The following is a 22,950-nucleotide window of genomic DNA, read 5'->3' as shown; positions in this document are numbered from 1 at the left end:
ATCATAACACTTCATGCACTTTTTCTTCCTTTTTATTGCTGAAAAAGATCCTAATACGGGCCCACCTTGTTGTTGCTTGCATTCAAAAAGGTAACCGCTACAAGAAGACAAAACCATTTACCAATATGTCACATAAATAAGTTGACAAGCTAACTATTTGCAATCTTTATTTCTCATTCAAATATGTCTTACTCCATTCATTGTATTCTTCATTAGATGGCCACCTAAAACTCATGACTTTATCATCTTTTGCCCTATATGTAGTATACTTTACAACAACTTGATTTGTTTCTATTTCAAGAGACTCAAAGAATGTCCTTGTGCATAGAGTTTTATCCACACTCCTCTCCAATAATTCAATATCCAAATCCTCACAAATTAGTTCCACCTAAGTGTTAATTATTCTCTCTATCTCTTCCTTCCATAGTTGCAAAGGCTTGATAGCTCCATTCTCATCCAAAATCTCTGGTAGAAGTGTATCATTTAACTCATTGAAACTCCTCATAAACTCTCTTATTTTTCTCTCTATGATTTCTAGTTGGATTCGAGCTTATTGCATTGACTTCACCAACAAATAGGTTGGTTGAAGTGTAGGTGGCCTCTCAACATGATATTTAGAATCCATTGGCATTAGTCTAAGCTCATTTTCCCTTTGGAACCATTTGGTAAACAGAGGTATTTCCACCTCTTTATCTTGATCAAGAACTTGAATATTAAACAAAAATATATATAAAGAATGAATATTAATCAACCTGCTATCAAATTTTTCATTTAAATGAGTTAACATATAGCTAATTATTTTTCTTTTCTTTAAGGTAGACTAATCCTTTGATTCTTCAGTTTATTCTCCAAATCTATGATCTTCTCCAGCAGTTGATCTTTTGTTGGATCAGTTGACCTAGTTGGTTCTTCAACAAATGGCTTTGATGAAGAACACTTAATTGTTGCATCAACAAGGGTAATAGGAGGAGACCTTGATGTTGAAGGTGCTGAAGTAGTTATAGGGGCAGCAAGGGATGCTTCTAATTGTTTCTATTCTAGAAGGTGAACCTTAGAATGCAACTCAATACATCTTTGTTGCACCTTGTTATATTCACCAAAAATGTGTTCAAACTTCTTCATAATTTTCTTCTTCTCTTTCTCCTCTCTTAGTGGTCTCATGGGCCAATTCGGCTGCATCCATAGTTAATTTTGAAGCTTCCACATTTGATGTATCTACAAATCTCTCAATTATTAGGCTTCCCCTCAAATTAGGGTTGATATCACCAATATCAGGTCTTCTAGGCCCTTGTTCCAATGACCAAATGGCTGGTGTTGTTAGGCCCAATATGGAAAGCTAATGTATTGAGAGGGGAGGGGTGAATCAGTACTTCAAATCCTTTTCTGAACAATATCTTTACTGTTATGCATAAACCAAAAACTACTGTAACATAACATAAAGCTAAAACAAATGAGTAAGAATCATACATGATTCACTCCATAACACATATATTTTGGTTACGCAGAAACTCTTGGTTAAAGAGAAAAACTGCGGTGGAGATGGCACCCACAACTTCACTACTGCAATAATAAAGAGTGCTCGGTTAGAGCTACATATTTAGCTATTTCTGATAGCTTACCCTATTAGGAGTAACAAGATCTATTAGATCTACCTTGCTAAAGGATTTTACAACACTATATATATGTTGCACCTGGTTAGAGGATTTACAATTTATAGACTTGATTAGAGTCTTTTACCCTGTTAAAGGTTTCTCGTACAACTTCAAAATATTACAATAAGACTTTACAAATATCTACAACTTTACATCTGAAATGTTGTAGCAGATTCTATGTGCTCAAAATAAGATTACCTTTCCTATAGCATACCTTGATAACTCATAAAGTAACTCGATAAATCCTTCTGTTTACTCTGTTCCTCAACTGTTCATTGATAATCTTCTCGGTGACCTCTGTGTCTCTGTAACAGTCATAATACTCTATGATTTCTCATGTATCACATAAGTCTTGCTTCATACACATATGCACACACATTTCTCACATTCACATATGTTTCTAACCCTAAATTCATGTTGTATAAATAGACTTCTTATGTCGGTGATCTGATTCATTGCTTCGATCTTACAAACATGATTTCTTGAATAAATAACCATGCAAAATATTTCATTGGTTAGATGACCTCAAAATTATACAAAATCTGTATGTACAATTTCCAATGTGATAACGGTTCTGTGTGCCTCGATCTTGTAGCACATTTTCATATGCGTGTCTAAGTTCAATGAATCTGGTAACACGTTTCACTTGGTGTATATCAACTTAGTGTATTATCTTTACTGCTTAGTAGACATGAAATAACACTCGGTAGATAGCTCGGTGTATATTGGGCTTTGTGACTATTTTCCTTCTGTAACCGACTAGGCTGTTCATATCGACTAGAGTATATAGAATGACTTTTTATATAAAACTAATGGCAATTTGATAAGTAGTAACAATCTCCCCTTTTGACATTAGTTGAGATGTTTGACAAAACTACTTTCAAAGTCATTACTCAAAAATCTGTATACTTTACAAAATTTGACTAAACATGCAGTATATAAATTAGTCATTGAAATAGTATAATCCAATATACTCCCCTTATCAATATGTTGTACAAAACTCTGTAATCACTTTTCTTTCCTCTGTTCATTTCTCGATTCACTGCTCTTGGATACTCTGCATATTCTACTCATTCTCTGCTTGGTATACTCCCCCTATATACTACACTCTAGTTGTTTGATACTTTGAATACTATACACTCCCCCTGTGTACTTTGATGCTATATATACTTTTGATGATATACTTTGATATACTCCCCCTTTTTGACAAACATCAAAATTTAGTTACCATTGGGAGGTGGCAACTGATCAAAAATGGATTTTTACTTTGTCTTGGCTTTGGTGAGAATGACAGAGAGTGCATCCTTTACACTATCCATTAAAGAATTTTGTGCATTAATATCATCCAATAATGAAATTAAGCCATCTAAAGTGCTTCCCTCTTATGTAGTAGAGAGATAAGTGGCTCAATCTAGCTGTTCTTGAGCAGATGAAAGATGAGGAAGGAATAATGTTTGAAGTGTCATTATGTCCATCCTAATCTTGTGTTCTTCATTCCTCAGTTCCAATTGTTGAGCCATGAGCTGTTCTAGCTTAGTATAAAATTTTTGAACTGAATTGGGCTTAGGGGTCAACTTATTTGAGAGATCGGTGATCTATTTCTCAATTTCTTCTATTTTATTCTTAATGTCCTTAAGAAATAAAGAAAATGTGCAGAGTTTCTGAAATAATGAAAGAATGTGCTTGAGTTGAGGGGACAACTCAGCAATAAATTTGACAAGTTTTACCTTGCCAACAGAAATGGATTTCTGTACTTCCTCTATCATTTTAGCAGTTAGCTCCTTGTCTTTTAGTTTGCTCAAGTATTCAGATGCATCTACTCTAGATGTCTCAATTTGATTTAGGAGTTCATCCAATTGAATATGGATGGCTGCATCGGTTGATACTATAGCTGAAGGTAGCATATCTGATAGTAAGGTCTTTACCTTCTAAAGTACTTTATTCTTCTTTTGTATGGCTAGTTGCTTCTCCTATTCGGCCTTTGCTTTGCATAGTTCACCAAATTCAATGAGTGCTTGCCCTTTCAATTTGGAGATGTCTACATTGGGAAACACTATCAGTTTTGATAAATCAATTTTGAAACTATGATTTTTCAACTTCTTTTCTTGACCTTTCATCGGGTGAACCACTACAATAGCTTGAGAGGCTTGAGAAGCCTCGGTAGGTTGCTCAGTAGAGACAACACTTTTGTCAGTTTCTTTAGCCTTGGTAGTGTCCTTCGATGTCTCGGTGCTTGGTGTCTCAGCTATAACATTTTTTGTGCTAGAAGGTGCTTGAGAGGTTTGTTCTTGTGAAGTACCTTCTGCTGTAGACTTTTGACCTTCGGTGCCTTCACCTGTAGCCTGAGGAGCTTCAGTTGTAATAGGTTGATTGATTGGTGGGTAAGGATGAACTTGTTCCAAAATAGATTCATTGGAGACAAGTTTTGCATAAGCATTGCCTTCTATCATTTCTTGTTCAGGTGCCTCTGCATCCATGATATCTTCATCTATTTGAATGGTGTCAGCAGGGTCTTTCTCGGTGACACCAGGCTCTTGGTCGGTGACATCGACTATTTCCACTGTAGATTGTTCACCAGCATTCTTTCTTCGAAAGATGGTCTTGCATTTCTCTTTTGTTTCCTTCTCCACTTCTATATACAGGCCATTCATCAATTTCAAGGCCTTTTGTTTTACTATAAATTGAGTTTGGCTGTTTGTCAAATGTTCTTTTATTTCATCAACCGACATATCAGGAAAGAGATGAAACTTCTTTCTCTAATTTGTTTCTCCAAGTCTAGGGCATATTGCCATCTGGTTTCAATATGTGCATATAATTCCTTATGAATAGAATTACATAATTCTAATGGGACCACTTGGAATTTGAGAAGTGTGCAAATGACAGCTTCTTCAATTTTCCTCTTTTCATCAGTAGATCTGGATTCATATTTGACAAATCTAAATCCACCAAATCCACCATATTCCTTTAGATTATTACAAAAAATTTCTACACTATGCACATCTACCTTCTTGCTTTTCACAATCTGAAATTTATTTGCATCTTCATATTCGGTATCACTCGACTCTTTTAGCAAAATGAGTCTTCGAGTAGATTTCTTGTAAGTTCTAGTTACCTTAGGAACGAAAAAAGTCTTTTGTTTCTTACTCAGTGATGTAGCAGATGCCCTTGTGTTAGGTCTCTTTGTTGGAGGGGTCCATAGGGCCATTGAAGTGTCTTGTTTCTTTCTCTTCAACACTTTTCCCTTAGGCAATTTGGTGCTAAGTGTTATGGCTGCTTCTTGGGCTTCTGTCTCCTCTTCGGTGATGGCTAGAACTCCTTTGACAGGTGTGGAGGAAGACTCTTCTCCAAATTTCTTAGTTAATGCCTTAATCATCTTTGTAGCTTTTCTTGTAGCCTTAGGTACTATAATGCTCATTTTTACTTTTTCCTTCACCTCTTCATAGGTTCCATACCTCAGCTTGGTAGTATGCCTTGGCAATGATAGATAGGCATCAATTTTCTATTATGTGATATCAAAATCAATCTCATAACCCATAGGTGACAAAGATTGAGTCTTCGGTTCCACAACATTCACATAACAGTAATCAGTGTCGACCTCAAAACATATTTCATCTTTGTATTTTTCTACCAGCTGTGGTGGAATTTGGTACCTGTTATGCATTTTCTCTTGGAACTTGATAAAGTAATCATCCATTATATCATTAAAGTTATCACCTAACTTCTTGATGAAGTCATTGATCTGATGGGTGATTGGTCAGTGTAGTTCCCAAACAACTTTACCGACTGTTGGAAAAAAATTATCAAAGTAGAAAAACATACAAGTATTGATCCAAATTTTAGAGTATTTGCCATGTTGTTCTTCTTCGGCTTCCTGATTGTGTTCAGATTTTCAAACAAGTTCTTCCGCAATACTTCACACAAGTCAATTTTCATGCCTTTCTTAACAATTTTGTATGCTAAGTCCAATTGCCGATTGGAAGAAACAGTAACCAATTACTCTAATGGCAAATTTGAGTTCAGGATCAGTGACATTGTTCAACTTCAGACCTCTGTAATCCAATTCAACTCCAGTCAAACTGATCAATTCCTTCTGTGATATCATTTTCTGTGCTCGGGCACGATCATAGATAGGATAACTGGTGATCAGATGAATGATTTCTTTAGTGATCTTAAACGATTGCTCTTGTAGCCACATAAAATCATCATGCACTCAGCTTAGTACAAAATTGACCCATTGGAGTTTGAACACATGGGGATAGGTTAGGGCTTCAGTCAATCCCTTGATTTTGATATGCTCATACTTGCTATCCATTTTACCATCTGTGCACAATTCATCATATGCATCTTTGATCTCAACATGACCGAGTTCTTCAACACGACATTTTGTGAAGAATCTCACATCCTCGACTAACAAGACTCGATCTGGGATGAGTGAAAAAGTAGTTTTGTCATCCAGTTTAGATGCAATTTTGGGAGTCAAAGAGTATTTTAGTGAGGCCTTTTCTACATTTGTGACAACAATGGGGTCTTGGATCTTAGATGCCATTTTGATTTCAGATAAAAATTGACACAGGAACCTTAGGGTTTGAGAACTTAACAAATGGCAGACGCTTCACACTCAGCAGATAATAACAACTTAATGAGTTCGGTAAACCAGCTTAGCAATGCGATGAGATTTGATGTAAATACCTTAGATTTTGCTTTGAATATGGTTTGATCGCCTTGATTCGCTCTACTCTGCTTCTCAAAAACTTAGTGAATGAAAATGACTGCGAAAAACCTTTTAAGTACCCAAAAATACCTTATCGGGCTCCATGCAAGTTAGGTCAAAGACATTAAATGCACTTGATTCAATTAACTTTCTTTCCACCTTTTTTTTTGCACTTTAACCGAGTAACCAGATTTCCTTCATATACCGACTTGACAGGCTTCCTGAATTCACCGACTTAACAGTTTTCCTGTAAAGTGCTCCAAAAGACTTTGATAGAATTTCAAACTTACTACTACATCTTACTATGCAGATTTTGAATTCAATACATACTAAAATAGGAACTGTTTAAGATTTAACCTTGTGAGAATGCAGTCCCTTCATACCTTTACCGATTAATTTGGAGTGGGAGCACCTAACTCGGTAGGTAAGGTGCTTTCTTTATTTGACACAATTTCCTTCTTTCTCCAAATCATCTTTAATTTCTCCTTTATTTCCTCGGCGTCTTCTCTAGGTTGATCTCTACAATCTCCAGCCAAGTGTCCAACTTTGTGACAATGAAAACATGCCATGCCAGGATTTCTCCATGATCTTCAGTTATCCATTCCAAACCTTATAAAGCAGTTGGCACGTATATGTCCATATCTTCCACAACATTCACACCATATCCTTGTATTGTAATCTCATGGTACTGTAGAATATTGTCGGTAAGGATCTGTGTGAGTTCAGTAACCTCTAGTATTTGCTCGGTGTGCAGACCACATGTGGTTCTTTTCCTTAAACCAACACTTCTCGGTACTATGTCCATATCTATTGCATTTTTTACAAAACCCTTTGAATTTTTCTTTCTGATAATTGTTAACAGACTTTGTCCTACATTGATTAGATGTGTGACCATATTTATTGCAATTGTCACAATAACCATTGGTCTTAGTGGTATTCAGTTGCTTACCTTTTCTGATTTGACACATGTTGGTAGTATGACCTTGATTTCCACAATAATAACAAAAAGACTTCTTCCTTTTGATGTTATTCTTTTTTTCAGCTTGTTTTGATGATTCTCCTCTCTCGGTAGTGTAGATTCCCTTCTCGGTAGAGTCTTTTCCTTCGTAACTGAGTCCTCCTTCTTTGTAGGGTCATCTTGTGTTCAGTTGCTCATCCAACATCTTTGATGCTTCATAACTCTTCTTCAATGTTTCCTTGGATTTCTTCTCTATTTCAAGTTCATTGCTCAACCTTGATACTTCAAGTTTCAATGCTTGATTCTCATCATCTTTCATATTTGTTTCATGATGTGTATAACCTAGTTGATCTGTCAGATTTTGTTGAATACCAGTTAGCCTTATGATTTCATCATTCTTATCAGATACTAAGACTTCAAGTTGTTGTTTCTCTCTTTGTAGATCTCTTTCTTTATCCTCAGCTAACCTTAATGCATCTAGATTTTCAATCATCTGTGTACTGAAATGTTCATGTTCTCTTTTCATTGCTTTAAGTTGATCAGCCAATGCTTTGTTCTTTTCTTTCAACATTCCAATCATTTCTTCAATTTCTTTAGATATACTGTTCTCAGATGATGTCTTGATTTGTTCCACTAACTCTTGAGAATCCTGCAAGTCATCAGATAATCTTCTCCTTACTTTCAGAGATTTTTGCATTTGCCTTTGCATGTCTGCAATCACTTGATTTGAATTATCCAGCTCTTCTTGTAGATACACAATCCTCTGAGATTGTTTATAGCCTTCCATTGATAAGATCTTTCTGTTTAGGTAGTTAAACCCTTTTCCAAGATTCAAGCTCTGATACCAATTGTTAGGCCCAATATGGAAAGCTAATGTACTGAGAGGGGAGGGGTGAATCAGTACTTCAAATCCTTTTCTCAACAATATCTTTACTGTTATGCATAAACCAAAAACTACTGTAACATAACATAAAGCTAAAACAAATGAGTAAGAATCATACATGATTCACTCCATAACACATATATTTTGGTTATGCAAAAACTCTTGGTTAGAGAGAAAAAATGCAGTGGGGATGGCACCCACAACTTCACTACTGCAATAATAAAGAGTGCTCGGTTAGAGCTACATATTTAGCTATTTCTGATAGCTTACCTTGTTAGGAGTAACAATATCTATTAGATCTAACTTGCTAAAGGATTTTACAACACTATATATATGTTGCACCTGGTTAGAGGATTTACAATTTATAGACTTGATTAGAGTCTTTTACCCTATTAAAGGTTTCTCTTACAACTTCAAAATATTACAATAAGACTTTACAAATATCTACAACTTTACATCTGAAATGTTGTAGCAGATTCTATGTGCTCAAAATAAGATTACCTTGCCTATAGCATACCTCGGTAACTCATAAAGTAACTCGATAAACCCTTATGTTTACTCTGTTCCTCGATTATTCACTGATAACCTTCTCAGTGACCTTTGTGTCTCTGTAACAGTCATAATACTCTGTGATTTCTCATGTATCACATAAGTCTTGCTTCATACACATATGCACACACATTTCTCACATTCACATATGTTTCTAACCCTAAATTCATGTTGTATAAATAGACTTCTTATGTCGGTGATCTGATTCATTGCTTCGATCTTACAAACATGATTTCTTGAATAAATAACCATGCAAAATATTTCATTGGTTAGATGACCTCAAAATTATACAAAATTTGTATGTGCAATTTCCAATGTGATAACAGTTCTGTGTGCCTTGATCTTGTAACATGTTTTCATATGTGTCCAAGTTCAATGAATCTAGTAACATGTTTCACTCGGTGTAAATGAACTCGGTGTATTATCTTTATTGCTCGGTAGACGTGAAATAACACTTGGTAGACAGCTCGGTGTATACTGGGCTTTGTGACTGTTTTCCTTCTGTAACCGACTAGGCTATTCATACCAACTAAATATTTCGGTAGTGGTAACCGACTAGAGTATATAGAATGACTTTGTATATAAAACTAATGGCAATTTGATAAGTAGTAACAGGTGTGTCATAATCTTGCACAAATTTAGATCCTTTTAATGCCAACCTATTAGGTCCCAGAGACAACTGAGAGGGGGGGTGAATCAGTTGTCCAATAAATTCAAACCAAATTTAACTTAACCAAAACTTAATGCTTAATATCGGTAAACCAAATACCAATGATTGTGCATAAGTCATTGACTTGCTGGTGAACATAACCAAAGATCTCCAAGTGCTAATAAGGTTGACAAGTGTTGACATCAATGACAAAACCATATCAGCATATCCAGAATACCAACAATCTCCCCCTTTGGCATTGATGCCAACACAAGATGGAAAAACCATCAAAGTGCCAAAACATAAATGCCAAAAACCAGAAACCAACAATCTCCCAAAGAGATCATTAACCAGAAATCAAAATACATAATGTTTCTCCCCTAGGAATAATCTCTCCAAAAGATAATGTTTTTTTCCATAATATCTCTCCCCCTTTGACATCAAATGCCAAAGCAATACAAAACACCAGATTTAAATACAAAATACCAACTCATTACAAAAATACCAACTACTCCCCCTAAGAAGTAGCTCTCCTCATCAAATCCAAAATAAAAGATTTCTCTGTTGATTATGTCGGTTGATGAAAAACATCAACTATCCAAGTCTCTACCGGTGGGGGTAGAACTCCAAGCTACTTTATGAGATATTCAAAAGTCTCCTTAGGAAAACACTTCATAAAAATATTTGCAATCTTCTCTTAGTATTCACATAAACCAATTTCACTTCTTTTGCTTCAACATTGTCTTTCAGAAAATTGAATTTGATAGAAACATGTTTAGTCTTTGAGTGAAATATTAGGTTCTTAGATATATCAATTTCTGCTATATTATCACAGTAAATAGTTATAGTTCCTTGCATTTTACCTTTATGTCTTTCAACATTTGTTTAATCCATAATACTTGTGTACAATTAGTTGTTGCTGCAACATATTCTGATTCTGTTGTTGATAGTGATGTACAACTCTGTTTCTTGCTCAACCATGAAATTAGTCTGCTACCAAGAAAAAATACTCCGTCGGTGGTGCTTTTTCTATCATCTACATCTCCTGCCCAATTAGCATTTGTGTATGCACATAAATCAAAATTTTCATCTCTAGGATGCCATAAACCAAGATTTGTAGTGCCTTGTAGATACCAGAAAATCCTTTTTACTGTTGATTCATGATTTTCTTTAGGATTACTCTGAAATCTTGAAACAATACATACTGCATTCATAATATCAGGTCTTGTTTGTGTCAAATATAGTAAACCTCCTATCATAAACTTGTATCTAGTCGGATTAACAGGTGTCGATTCATCCTTCAAAGAGAGTTTATCAGTTGTAGTCATAGGTGTGCTTACTGGTTTAGAGTTTTCCATGCCAAATTTCTTTAGTAATTCCTTCAAGTACTTATATTGACATAGAAATATACCTTTATGAGTCTATGAAATCTGCAATCCTAAAAAGAATTTTATCTCCCCAATCATAGACATTTCAAATTCTTGCTGCATTCTATTAGAAAAGTCTTTACACAATCCATCTTCTCCTCCAAATATTATATCATCAACAAAAACTTCAATAACCAAGATGTCATCATTTGTCACTTTGTAGTATAGATTGTTGTCAGGATTACCTTTAGTGTATCCAAGCTTCAAAAGATATTTGTCAAATCTAGCATTCCAAGCTCTAGGAGCTTGCTTTAGTCCATATAAAGCTTTCCTTAACCCACAAACCATATCCTTGTCATCTGTCAAAGAAAATCCACTAGGTTGTTCAATATAAACTTCTTCTTCAAGATCTCCATTCATAAATACACATTTAACATCCATTTGATATACTTTATAGTTCTTGTGTGCTGCAAAAGCCAATAATAGTCTGTCTGCCTCAATAATAGTTGTAGGTTCAATTTGAGAAATAAGACATACCTCTTCATTTGTCAATCTTCCTCTAGTCATAACTCCTTGAAACTTGTTTCCAATTATCTGATCTTCGGAGTGATTCAATCTTACATACCAGGGTGTTTTTACTTGTTGTTGTTCTTCAGTGACTGTTGAATCCTTAGATGATGCTGGTGTAACTGGATCAACATTATATACCAGTGTACTCATAGTAGGTTCATTTGTGATTATCTCTATTGCTAGTTCAGAGTCCATGTACCTTGAATTTCCTCTAAATTGTTCATCAATCTTCACATTTGCACTTTCAACAATTTTCTGCAGTCTCTTGTTAAAACATCTATATGCCTTGCTCTTAGATTAATAACCAAGAAAGATTCCTTCATAACTTCTAGGATCAAATTTTCCAATATACTCATCTCTTCTAATATAGTATTTACTTCCAAATATTCTGAAATATTTAAGAGTGGGAGTATTACCAAACCATAGTTCATGAGGTGTCTTATCGGTTTCACCTTTGATGCAAACTCCATTGAATGTATAAACTATTGTATTGACCGCTTCTCTCCAATATATATGAACTAGATTTGCTTCTGATATCATGCTTCTAGCTACATCTAAGATAGTTATGTTTTTCCTTTCCACAACTCCATTCTACTGGGGTGTCTAGGGTGATGATAACTGTCTTCTGATCCCATTCACTTCATGGAATGTATTAAATTCCTTAGATGTGAATTCACCTCCTTGATCTGATCTCAAACATTTGATTTTCTTGCTGGTTTCATTCTCTACCATCACTTTGAATAGTTTGAATCTCCCAAATGCTTCAGATTTCTCCCTGAGAAAAGTTACCCAACACATTCTAGAATAGTCATCAATGATTAGCATAAAATACCTATCTCCTTGTATACTTCTAGTTCTTGTTGGACCACATAAATCAGTATGAATTAAATCAAGAACATTGTTAGATTTATCTGGAATACTCTTGAAATTTGCTCTTAAAACTTTAGAAACAATTTCATATTCACTTAAGGTTCCTCCACAACATTGTATACCCAAAACAATTTCATTTGCTCTTTCCATAAAAGCAAAAATTCTTTCATCTTCTTCCATTTTCAGATTTTTCATACTTGACACACAAGCATTCAAGTTTTGCAATTTTGACTGTGGAATCTCCTTCATTCAATGTTTCCAATTTTTCCCAAATAGCTTTAGCAGTAGATCTATCTGATAATCCCATGATTTGTTGATCTGATAATGCGCTCAAAAGTGCTTCTCTTGCTTTGCAATCATTTTCCTCATCTTTAGCCAAGTTTGGTGGATTACGTTTACCTTGAGTAGGAGCAGTATAACCATTCTTTGTAACATCCCATATGTCCTTTCCAATGCAATTCAAATGTGTCTCCATCCTAATCTTCCATATGCCATAGTTAGTTCCATCAAGTTTAGGACCATCTTTCCTAAAATAGTTAGAAGACATTGGATCTCCTTAAGTTGTTAAACTTATGCAAAAAGAGGACTATGCTCTGATACCAATTGTTGGGTCCCAGAGACAACTAAGAGGGGGGGGGTGAATCAGTTGTCCAATAAATTCAAACCAAATTTAACTTAACCAAAACTTAATGCTTAATATCGGTAAACCAAATACCAGCGACTGTGCATAAGTCACTGACTTGCCGATGAACATAACCAAAGATCTCCAAGTCCTGATAAGGTTGACAAGTGTTTGACAAGTGTTGACATCAATGAAAAAACCATATCAACATATCCAAAATACCAACACAACCTAGATTCTTCAGAATGAAAAGGCTATTGTTTTGATTTTCTAATGGCATCGAAGGCCACTACATCAACAATATCCCACTCAGGAAGAATTAGGACCCCTTCTTGGCTAATGATTCTTCTAAATTCTTCCATCATATCACCCTTTACTTCACCCTAATTCTCCTTATCAGTTTTATCTGGCTTTTAAGCTTTCCTTTCTTCACATCTCCTTTTGTATTCATCAATCTTCATCTTCCATACTAGCTGCAAGAAAGCTTGGCTTTGTACAAAAGCCTCATCTTCAATAAATTTAGCACGAGCCTGTTTTCTTGGATCTTTGAAAGCTCTACCTTGGATATCCAAAGGAGTCAAATCTAATTCCAAAGGCCTTGGCATAGGAGGGATACCAACCTGCAAATCTACATCTATTACAATAATGGTATCCTCCTCTTATTGTTCTTCTATATGTGATTCCTCCATTTGTTCAACAACTCGTTCTTCTACTTGTCTTGGAGGTGAAAGGGGTACATGTGGTGGTGAAGGGATCCTATTTGGTTCCACAAGATCAATGATCTTAATCCCCTTAAGTGGCTTTGCTTTCATTTTAGGGGGTGTTTCCTTCTTCATTATTTTCTTCCCTTTCCTCTTCAACATTTCATCACTCTCACTACTGCTTTCTTCCTCATTGTTTGTTTCCTTCCTTATCCTCTTGAAAAAGGGCCTACTGGCTAAAGGTGAGCTGATAGGTCTATCCTCTTATAATCCATCAGTTCTATGTGGTAGCAGAGGTGGTGGGCCTGATGATCTTCTTCTCATTTGTTGTAGCAGGGATGCTTCTTGTGGTGTTGGAGTCTATTGAACTCTTTTCTTGACTTGATTTCCATGAAATTCTTCTAGCCTAGCTCTTTTATCTTTTAGGGAAAGCATTACCTCCTCAAAGTTATTCATCAAAAAAACAATTTTAGCAAAGAATGGGATAAAACCTTTTAATGGATTATAACTTCGATCCATCTTTTGAACAATATTCCATAGTTTCCTATAAGCAATCCACTTTTCCTTCTTTTCATCTTGAACCATTAAATCAAATTTATTCCTGATTATATCCTCAAGGAAATTGTGCTCATGGGTATGTGGACCTCATTTTATTTTGGTCCTAAACAAAATGTATAAACCTTCAGGGTCAATGTGTCTTGCTGAGCTGACCCCCATATGATATGGTGAAAACAATTTGTCAAAATGAATCCACCCTCCCTTAGTGATCACAAAATATGGGATGACTGTCAAATCAGGGAAAATGGTTCCTTAACCTCTCCCTTTCAATTCTTTGTCATTAATGCATCCAATTTGCTAAATTACCTCTAGAAATCTGAGTCTAAAAGGTACATGAAAAGGTATCACATGAGGCTCACCAAGGAAACCATACACTCTAATCACTATGTTGACCAGGTAGGGGATAACATCCCCCCAATTATGCTCAATTCTCAAAAGTGGCAATCTTTCCTTAGGTCTTAAAAAATCATGCAACTATGTTGGAATCCTAGGTGGATTCACTATCAATATTCCCATTAATCTAGATGCAAATATTTGTCAAATCTGACAAATCTAGCTTTTGGCCTCTCCCAAGACATGTCCATACTCCAAAGTTGCACTGGAATTTCTTCACCACCAACTGTCCTTTAATTCATGGTGCCTTCAAAATAATTTGCATTCCTATATAAGAACATGTGCGTCAACAATGAATACCAAAAGAAATGGTTGTCCAACACACCACTCTTAATGTCTTGCAGCCCCTCATGAATCTCGTCTTCAAGGTATTGGGCATAGTCAAAAACCACTATGAAATCAGGATTTTGAATTTGAATTGCCATATACATCAATGTCATAGGCATAATTCTAATAGGATGGAATCCTAAGACTTGATGCAGTGAATAAAATTTTGCTTTGAAATATGGGGCAAAGTCATCAATTAGAAATGGCTCGACTGAACTGGGGCCAACATAAAATTTTGCTTCACCTGCCTTTGCCAAAGGGGCTAGAAGAAGGTTATGTCTGATAAAAAATTTCATTTGCTGGTATAAATCAATTGATCCAAGAAATCATCATAAAAATCAAATACCTCTTGAAATTCCTCTCTTATGATAGATAGTAGAATTTCTCCCTCATTGCCTCTTATGACCCTCAGAATTGGGTCATATCTATCTGCAAATGCTCTAAGTAGATCAACATCCATGAACACATTAGGCACCACCAATTTGCCTATCATACTTCCATGCACTATAAAATGGAGAAGCTAAATTCCTCTACCCGAACCACAATTTGAACATGTCAACTCTAGACATAGGCACCTAAGCATCCGCAATGTTAAAAGCATTATCTACCAAACCCTCACCTAGGGTTTTACCATTCACCAATGTATGTCCTTGATATTTGTCATTGGTTGAAGGTTCCAATTGATCCAAGAAATCATCATAAAGATTTCTTTTCAAGTATTTTGTTTGTCCTAAATGATTTCTCTGAGGTGCCATCTCTTAGACTAGGGTTTCTACTATAACTCTTTGAATTCGAAAGGAAAATACTAGGGCTAGCATGAAAACTTAATTGCAACAACAATTCAAGAAATTTCTCAGTTCTTTTTGTCTAATCTCTAGCCCTTGAACAATTTATAACTCTTTCCCTATGATTTGCATGCAATTCACAGCTTTAATTTCTTTAAAATAGATGAGAAAATCTCAGACAAACTTACTGCTTTAAATGCACCATAAAAACCTAATTTTGCATTGCAAGAAATTGTTCAAATCTCCTTTGGCTCTATAATCACTTTTCGATCTCCTCTGAATGCTTTGGTGACTCAAAGTAACCCAGAAAATGCCTTTAATTTCTTTCTCAAATGAATAATCACCATCCTATCTGCCATTACTGCTCGTGTGAGTGTAGAAAATGACTCCATTTGCATTTGACCCAAATTTGAATCACATCCATTGATCATTTCCACACTTGAAAATCGCACCAACCATGCTAGTCAATCTGACATTGACTATCATATGTGGCATGTGGGCCCATCAAAAGTATGATGTAGCACATCCAACTCACCACCTTCTCACCACAGTCAACGATCCCACCATCAGCTTACCTCGACCTGCCTTTGATATGTGGCATCATCTCATGATGTCACGGTGATTATCCTCCTCGCATATTCAACCATGGGGTTGCCAAGACCGTCTGATCTACTCGAACGTTATCTTCCTACCATGGTGACCATCAAATTTAGCCACTTAACCATCGAGCACCTATTTTATTGTGATTAAAATATCACCATATGTTTAATGCATGTGCAAATAGAAGAATCTTTAGTAGCTTGATCTTTAGCATAAAGTGTTGGCCATTTGGTGGAATTGATTATGTGTTGCATTGATGTTTTGTCATTAATGTCAACACTAGTTGTTTGGATGCTTTACCGACACCCTTCTGGTCTCGGTAGGATGAGTGGTTTCTGGATTTATATGTAGTTAGTGAGGGTCCTTTTGTGATGAGCAATATGCTCTAGGTTGTTGGCCTTCCTACAAGTGTAGACCCCTTCATTTTAATTCACATATTTACTATAGAAGTATTATCTGACTGTGGGCGGGCTTCCCACCGTGGTTTTTCCCTTTATCGGGTTTTCCATATACAAATATTGGTGTTGTGTGGATGGCTTTTATTCTGTGATTATTGTTTCTTCTTAATTGGATTAACTACTATTATGGTATTATTGTTTTGGGTTCCGGTATTAAAGTTTTAATTGTTGAATGTTCCTATAATTTGTGACAACTGATTCAACCCCCCCCCTCTCAGTTGTCTTCTAGTTATCTGAACTGTCTAACATAAAGACACCAACATAAATAATATAAGGCTTAGACTTAGAAAAAAATTAAAGCGCTCACTAATAAAAATCAAAGGGGACCTGCCTAGGACGATAGAGATAGCCATAACGTTAGGAAATAAAGGGGGGACTTGACCATGGGGCTAATAAAATATAACACACTAGACTTAGGAAAAATAACACGGGGTCAATAAAACAAAATAATGCCTAGGAAAATGACATGGCCCCTTCAATGAGAAGATGACCCTCAGACTTAAGTTAATAAAGTAACACAAAATTATAGCAAGTTTAAGTGGTTTAACAATAGGACTTAATAAAAAAAGCATAAACCCTAAACCCTAAGCTTGAGGGCAATAACATAGAGCATAATTAATTCAAAACGACCAAAGTTTTCACAAGAATATCAAATTCTTGCTAGGTCATTTTGCAGGACTGTCAGATATGTTTGTGGGTTTTTCAACTAATTGTGCTCTACAGGATTGTCTTTTGGTGGCTCCACCTACAAAGTAGTGTCTACCCTATTTGGCATCTATGTCTATCAAACATCGTCTCCACAAGTATAATTTCTTTACCTAGACTTGTTAATGGTTTTAATTTTCTATTATTTTTGGTTTTTTGTCTAAAAAACCAAAAAATCAAAATATATATATAGATTAAATTTTCATTTTGTAGCTTAGTTATTTTCTAGCTTTTGCAAAACAACATTTGTGTAGTTCAACATATTCGTTGTTCATCATTTGTGCCTGTTCTTAGGTTTTAATTTTTTTGCTAACACTAACCACTTTTGTGCAGCTTGTCAGGTTTGTCCAGGATAAATTTTGTCAAACTACTAACCAATGGTTTTGTAGGTTTTGTTATTTTCATCATATTTAGTTGCATCTAGTTTAAGTACGAGGGACTAATCTAATCATTGTTATTTTGCATTTTCAGCATAGTTTAACATAGATTAATTTGGGAAGGTTAATGAACTATTATTTTCTTTTTCTTTACACCATAGATTGCATATCATTTTGCATTGGTTAGATAAGGTGCACATAGTTTAATCTAGGGGGAATTTGTCATTGTTTGTTGTACTTCTGAAGGTAGTAAGTATATTCTCTCCCCTTGTGCAAATATGGGTGACCAAAAACTAGACCTAGCTTTTTTTGTGTTTAGTCTAGGAACCTGAAAATAGTGTGAGCTATCTTCTTCCCACATTCTTTTAGAGTTTGCATGGAGAAAAAATCACATTATTTTCTTTGTAGAGGACATGTGTTGTGGAGAGAAATTTCCTCCATAGGGGAATAACCCAAAGTTGTATTTCCTTCAAGCCACTATATAAATTGATTAAGACTAAATACAAGATCTAACTAGTATTAGCCTTTGGCGTACAATGCCAATATAAAAGGCAAAGTACCCACATTTATGTGAGGTATACAAGTCTCCAAGTAGGGTTGGTTAGAGTCTTAAGTGAATTTTAAGATGCTCACAAGGTGGTGGTCCCCTGAATTATGACTAGAAACCTTTTACATAGAATCCACCCTTATTTTTTACCAAACATAGTGATAATTTTCAGTGCGAGGGCATAGTTGGTTTTGCTTTCTGGCTCTCTTGAGATGAGATTAAATTCCTCCACTTAGCATAAGTTACATGTATCTTTTAGGGGAGAGGATGATTAAGTCATCCTTCCAATCCTAGAGGCCCCTACTTGTTCTCTCTCACAAAGACAAAAGTGTATACACCCATTCTAGGTGTCCCTACATTTGCATCGACAGAGATTCCAAGTTATGGGCTAATGTTATCACATGATCTTTAACCTTAAGATGTACTAAAGTTCTCAAAGTGTTTCCATTTTTGTTGAAACCAGTGGAAATTGGCTTTGAGGAGCCTTCCCAAATCCTACCTTGATCACTTGAAACTTAAGAAGTGTGCATTTTTGTTTGATATATCTTTCTAAGTGATTGACAAAAAAGTTCATTGCCCTTTATTGTTTGTGAATTTGTTTTTGTGTTTGCGCTTGAAAATCCCAATCTCATCTTTTCAGTGTGTAGGCCTGGGAAACATTGTCTTTGGTTGTCCTTCACATCTACTCTATAAAAAAAAAATTTGAACTACCATTTCCTGAAACATCAGTTTCCTAACAAACATTTGACATCAAAGACAATATATTGGAAAATCCTAGGGAGTTCACCTATACTTGCAAGCCAAATAACCTATTGCCTTAGTCACCTTCCACATCATTATTCTTGTCATCCACTTTCACCTCACCTATCCTAAAACCAATTTCTTCAATATCCTCTTTGTACTTAGAATAATTAATCTTCACCCATCATCACCAATCCTAATCATCATCTAAGGTCAAACTAAACAAAGGTTTGTCTATGATCATTAATCTTTTGTGGTCCTCAAATAGGGTAGTGCTGAAGAACTTTGTCTACCTTAAGTATTACACTTAATTAACCCTAATCATTGGTTTAATAATCCTTATATGATTTTTCTTAGGAACTTTGTCTATCCTAAGTAAGAAAAGATACCAAGCCAAATCAAAGTTTTTCACTAAGGATCTAGGTTGTAACTAGTTTTGTCTTGACCTTGATCTAAATTCAAACCAAACCAAATCTAAATCAAACCTTAATCTAATAAAAATCCACTTCAACTCAATCCAAATCCAATCCTATCCAATCAAAACCTAAATCAAATTTCAATCCAAATCCAATCTAAATCTAAATTAAATTCCAATTCAAAACCAAATCAAATACAAATACAAATCCATCCCAATCAAAACAAATACAAAGTCCAAACATTATACAAATCCTTCCCAATCTTAAGTTTGAAACCCATTTATCTTATCCACTGAATTAACATCCATAACCTAATTTTCTCCTTCCTTCTGTAAGCCTAAAATATTTTTCCTTGTATGATCCACACGCGAGCTCAAAATAAGAAGTTAATGGACTCCCATAGTAATGAGCTACCCAATCCAAATCTCCATTATGAGGCCAATGAGTTAAACCAAGAAGAAGAGGTCCTAGTAGATCAACCTGATGTATCCCCAGGAATTTCTTCTTTCTTGAATTATGTTTATAACCAAGAAATAATAGAAAATATGATCAAGACTAATCCAAGTGCCTTCAAACGGTTCGTCAATCGTGTTGTCTATGTTTTCATTTTGTGTAAAAACTAGACAACCCCTACGAATTTTTCATAATTTTTCCTCTTTTCTTTCATAGTAAATAATATGAGACTTTGGTCATGTCATTCATTCTCTAATATGCATTATTCGACATTGAAATTCCCTCATAAGGTTAAAATTTCAAAATTTTAACTTATAAAGTGAACTTCCATGTTTTGATGCAAAATCGGGTTTTATCTCTGATTTCACATCATCTTTAGTAATTAGGTGTAAAATTGGGTTTTATCTCTAATTATACACCTTGGTGATTATTTTAGTGTCAACTAGACCTATAGGACCGATTCACACCTTTTTGGTCATTTAAGTGCAAATCCGACCTATAGGTCCAATTTACATCTTAATGAAACACAAGTTTGCAATTAATGTTTTGAAGTGTTTGTTTCAAATCGGGTTTCTTTACCCATTTATTCTCTGATTATAGCCTTAATTTTTCATTATCTTTTTCCTAGAGAAGTGAAGAGCTCAATTTTCCTCAAGCCTCATTCATAAAATCATGGTATGTATCCATTTCTTAAAGCTTTTAGCTTTCAATTTTAATCTTGATGTGACCTAGTTTTTACATTGGTACAAATCAGATTTGAAACCCGACACATATCAAAAATTATCTTGATATGTATCGGATTACAAATCCGATTCCATTCTTTTTATCCAAGTTTTATTTCCATGGTGGTGATAGGACTGTATGACCATCACACTGTTGGCCATTTGGTGGAATTGATTATGTGTTGCATTGGTGTTTTGTCATTGATTCCAACACTAGCTGTTTGGATGCTTTATCGACACCCTTCTGGTCCCGGTAGGTTGAGTGGTTTTTGGTTAAATTGGATCCGGCATGATCTAGTAGGCTCTGGTATAGTCTGGTGATGGAATTGGCTTGTTCATGATACTCATACTCATATTTGGTCAATTGGTTTTGGTCTGCTGATTAGATGCTATCCTACTTACTTAGAAGATTGGTTTTTGGTTCTGGCAAGGGTTTCACCAGTACATCATTTGGTGGAGATCTTTGATGAATTTCATAAATGGTGTTGGTGTAGCTTCTAATGGAAGTTTTGAGATGTTGTTGGTGATCATGTTTGAGACTTGGCGGATGGAGATCATTGTTGTGATGTATGGACCTATACTAGGTCCCACTTGATCTAGGTTATGGACTGGCTTTAATGTAACATGTGGATAGGACCTATTGATATATTTCCGGGATGTCTTATGTGTTGATATTATTTGTTTGGCCTAAGGCCGACATGGTTTGTAATTATGTAATTGGTTTATAAATGTAAGATCTCATTGTAGATCATCATGGTTATTGTTAGAGGTCATGGTCAAGGAATATAATGTGTGAATAATGTAATATCATTCAGGTAGAGGATTTGGTCGATCATTGGAGATTGAATTGGGTTTATGTAAGAGGATTTATTCCTCCAGTATTGAGCTTAACCAAAATTGTACAAAGGCATAGGAGATGCTATCTTTTGCAGTTCAACACTTCTCTGGATTGTAGTCTGGATTTCTATGTAGTCAGTGAGGCTCCTTTTGTGATGGGCAGTGTGCTCTAGGTTGTTGGCCTTCCTACAAGTGCAAGCCCCTCAATTTTAATTCACATACTTATTGCAGAAGTTTTATTTGACTGTGGGTAGGCTTCCCACCATGGTTTTTTCCTTTACCGGGTTTTCCACGTACAAATCTTAGTGTTATGTGGATGGATTTTATTATGTGATTATTATTTATGCTTAATTGGTTTATCTGCTATTCCGGTATTAAAGTTTAAATTGATAATAGTTCTGGTAATCTATGATAATTGGTTCACCCCCCCCTCTCAGTTGTCTTCTAGTTATTTGAAGTATTTAACAATTGGTATCAGATCTTTCATCCTCTCTAAAGAAAGCTTAATTGCTTGAGGAAGATCCTATGGCAACTAGCAGTTCAAGTTCATCCATTTCTTCTAGAGCTATCTTTTGAAGGGATATTCTGAGGCTTGATGAAAAAAATTACATAGTATGGAATATTCAGATGGAGACTCATGTGAGATGTCTTGGTAGGGAGATTTGGGAGATCACATAGAATGGTGTCACACTCTATAATCTGGGATCTGGCAATCCTCCTCCAGAAAACCTAGACAAGGAGCTTGAGAATGATTGTAGAGCAAGAGAAGCCCTCTTGTGTGAACTTTTTGATCTGTAAATAATGGGATTAATTGACAAATCATCAATAAGGGCTATATGGGATAACTTGGAGACTCTTGATGAAGGTGACCCTACAGTGAAGATTGCTAAACTTGGTGGTAACAGGGTGAGATATGAAAACCTAAAGATGGAAGAAGATGAAAGGATTACTGCATTCATTAAAAGGGTAAATGAGATTGTTATGGGAATTCAATGCTATGGTGGAACTTGAAGCAAAGATGAAATTGTTTCTAAAGTCCTGATAGCCCTACCATCGGCTTACAAAATGAAGGCTACTGCTATTAATGAGTTAAGAACAATGGCTAATACATCTGTCAATAGAGATACTTTGTTTGGGAAACTATTTTCTTTTGAGCTTGAAGAATTTGGACCTTCTGGAGCTGTGAATTCTGAACCTTCTTTTCATGCATCTACATCTACAACCAATAAGCAAGACAAGAAAGCCTTGTATGCAAAGGAATTGGAAGATATTAAAAGAGAAGATGATGAGTTTGAGCAACTTGAAGCACTATTTTCTAGAAGGGTACTGGAAGGAGTGAAAGGAAGTAAGTATGAAGGAAAAGCACCTTTTAAATGTTTTGCATGTAATAAGATTGGTCATTTTGCATCTAGATGTCCTGAAAGAAAGTCAATATTTGAAGAAAGAGTTAGAAGATCATTTAAGCCTCACCCTGGATATTAGAACAAGTATTAATACAA

The sequence above is a fragment of the Cryptomeria japonica genome, chromosome 11 (assembly GCF_030272615.1).
Source record: "Cryptomeria japonica chromosome 11, Sugi_1.0, whole genome shotgun sequence".
Lineage (NCBI taxonomy): Eukaryota > Viridiplantae > Streptophyta > Pinopsida > Cupressales > Cupressaceae > Cryptomeria > Cryptomeria japonica.
Note: the sequence above shows the minus strand (reverse complement) of the source record.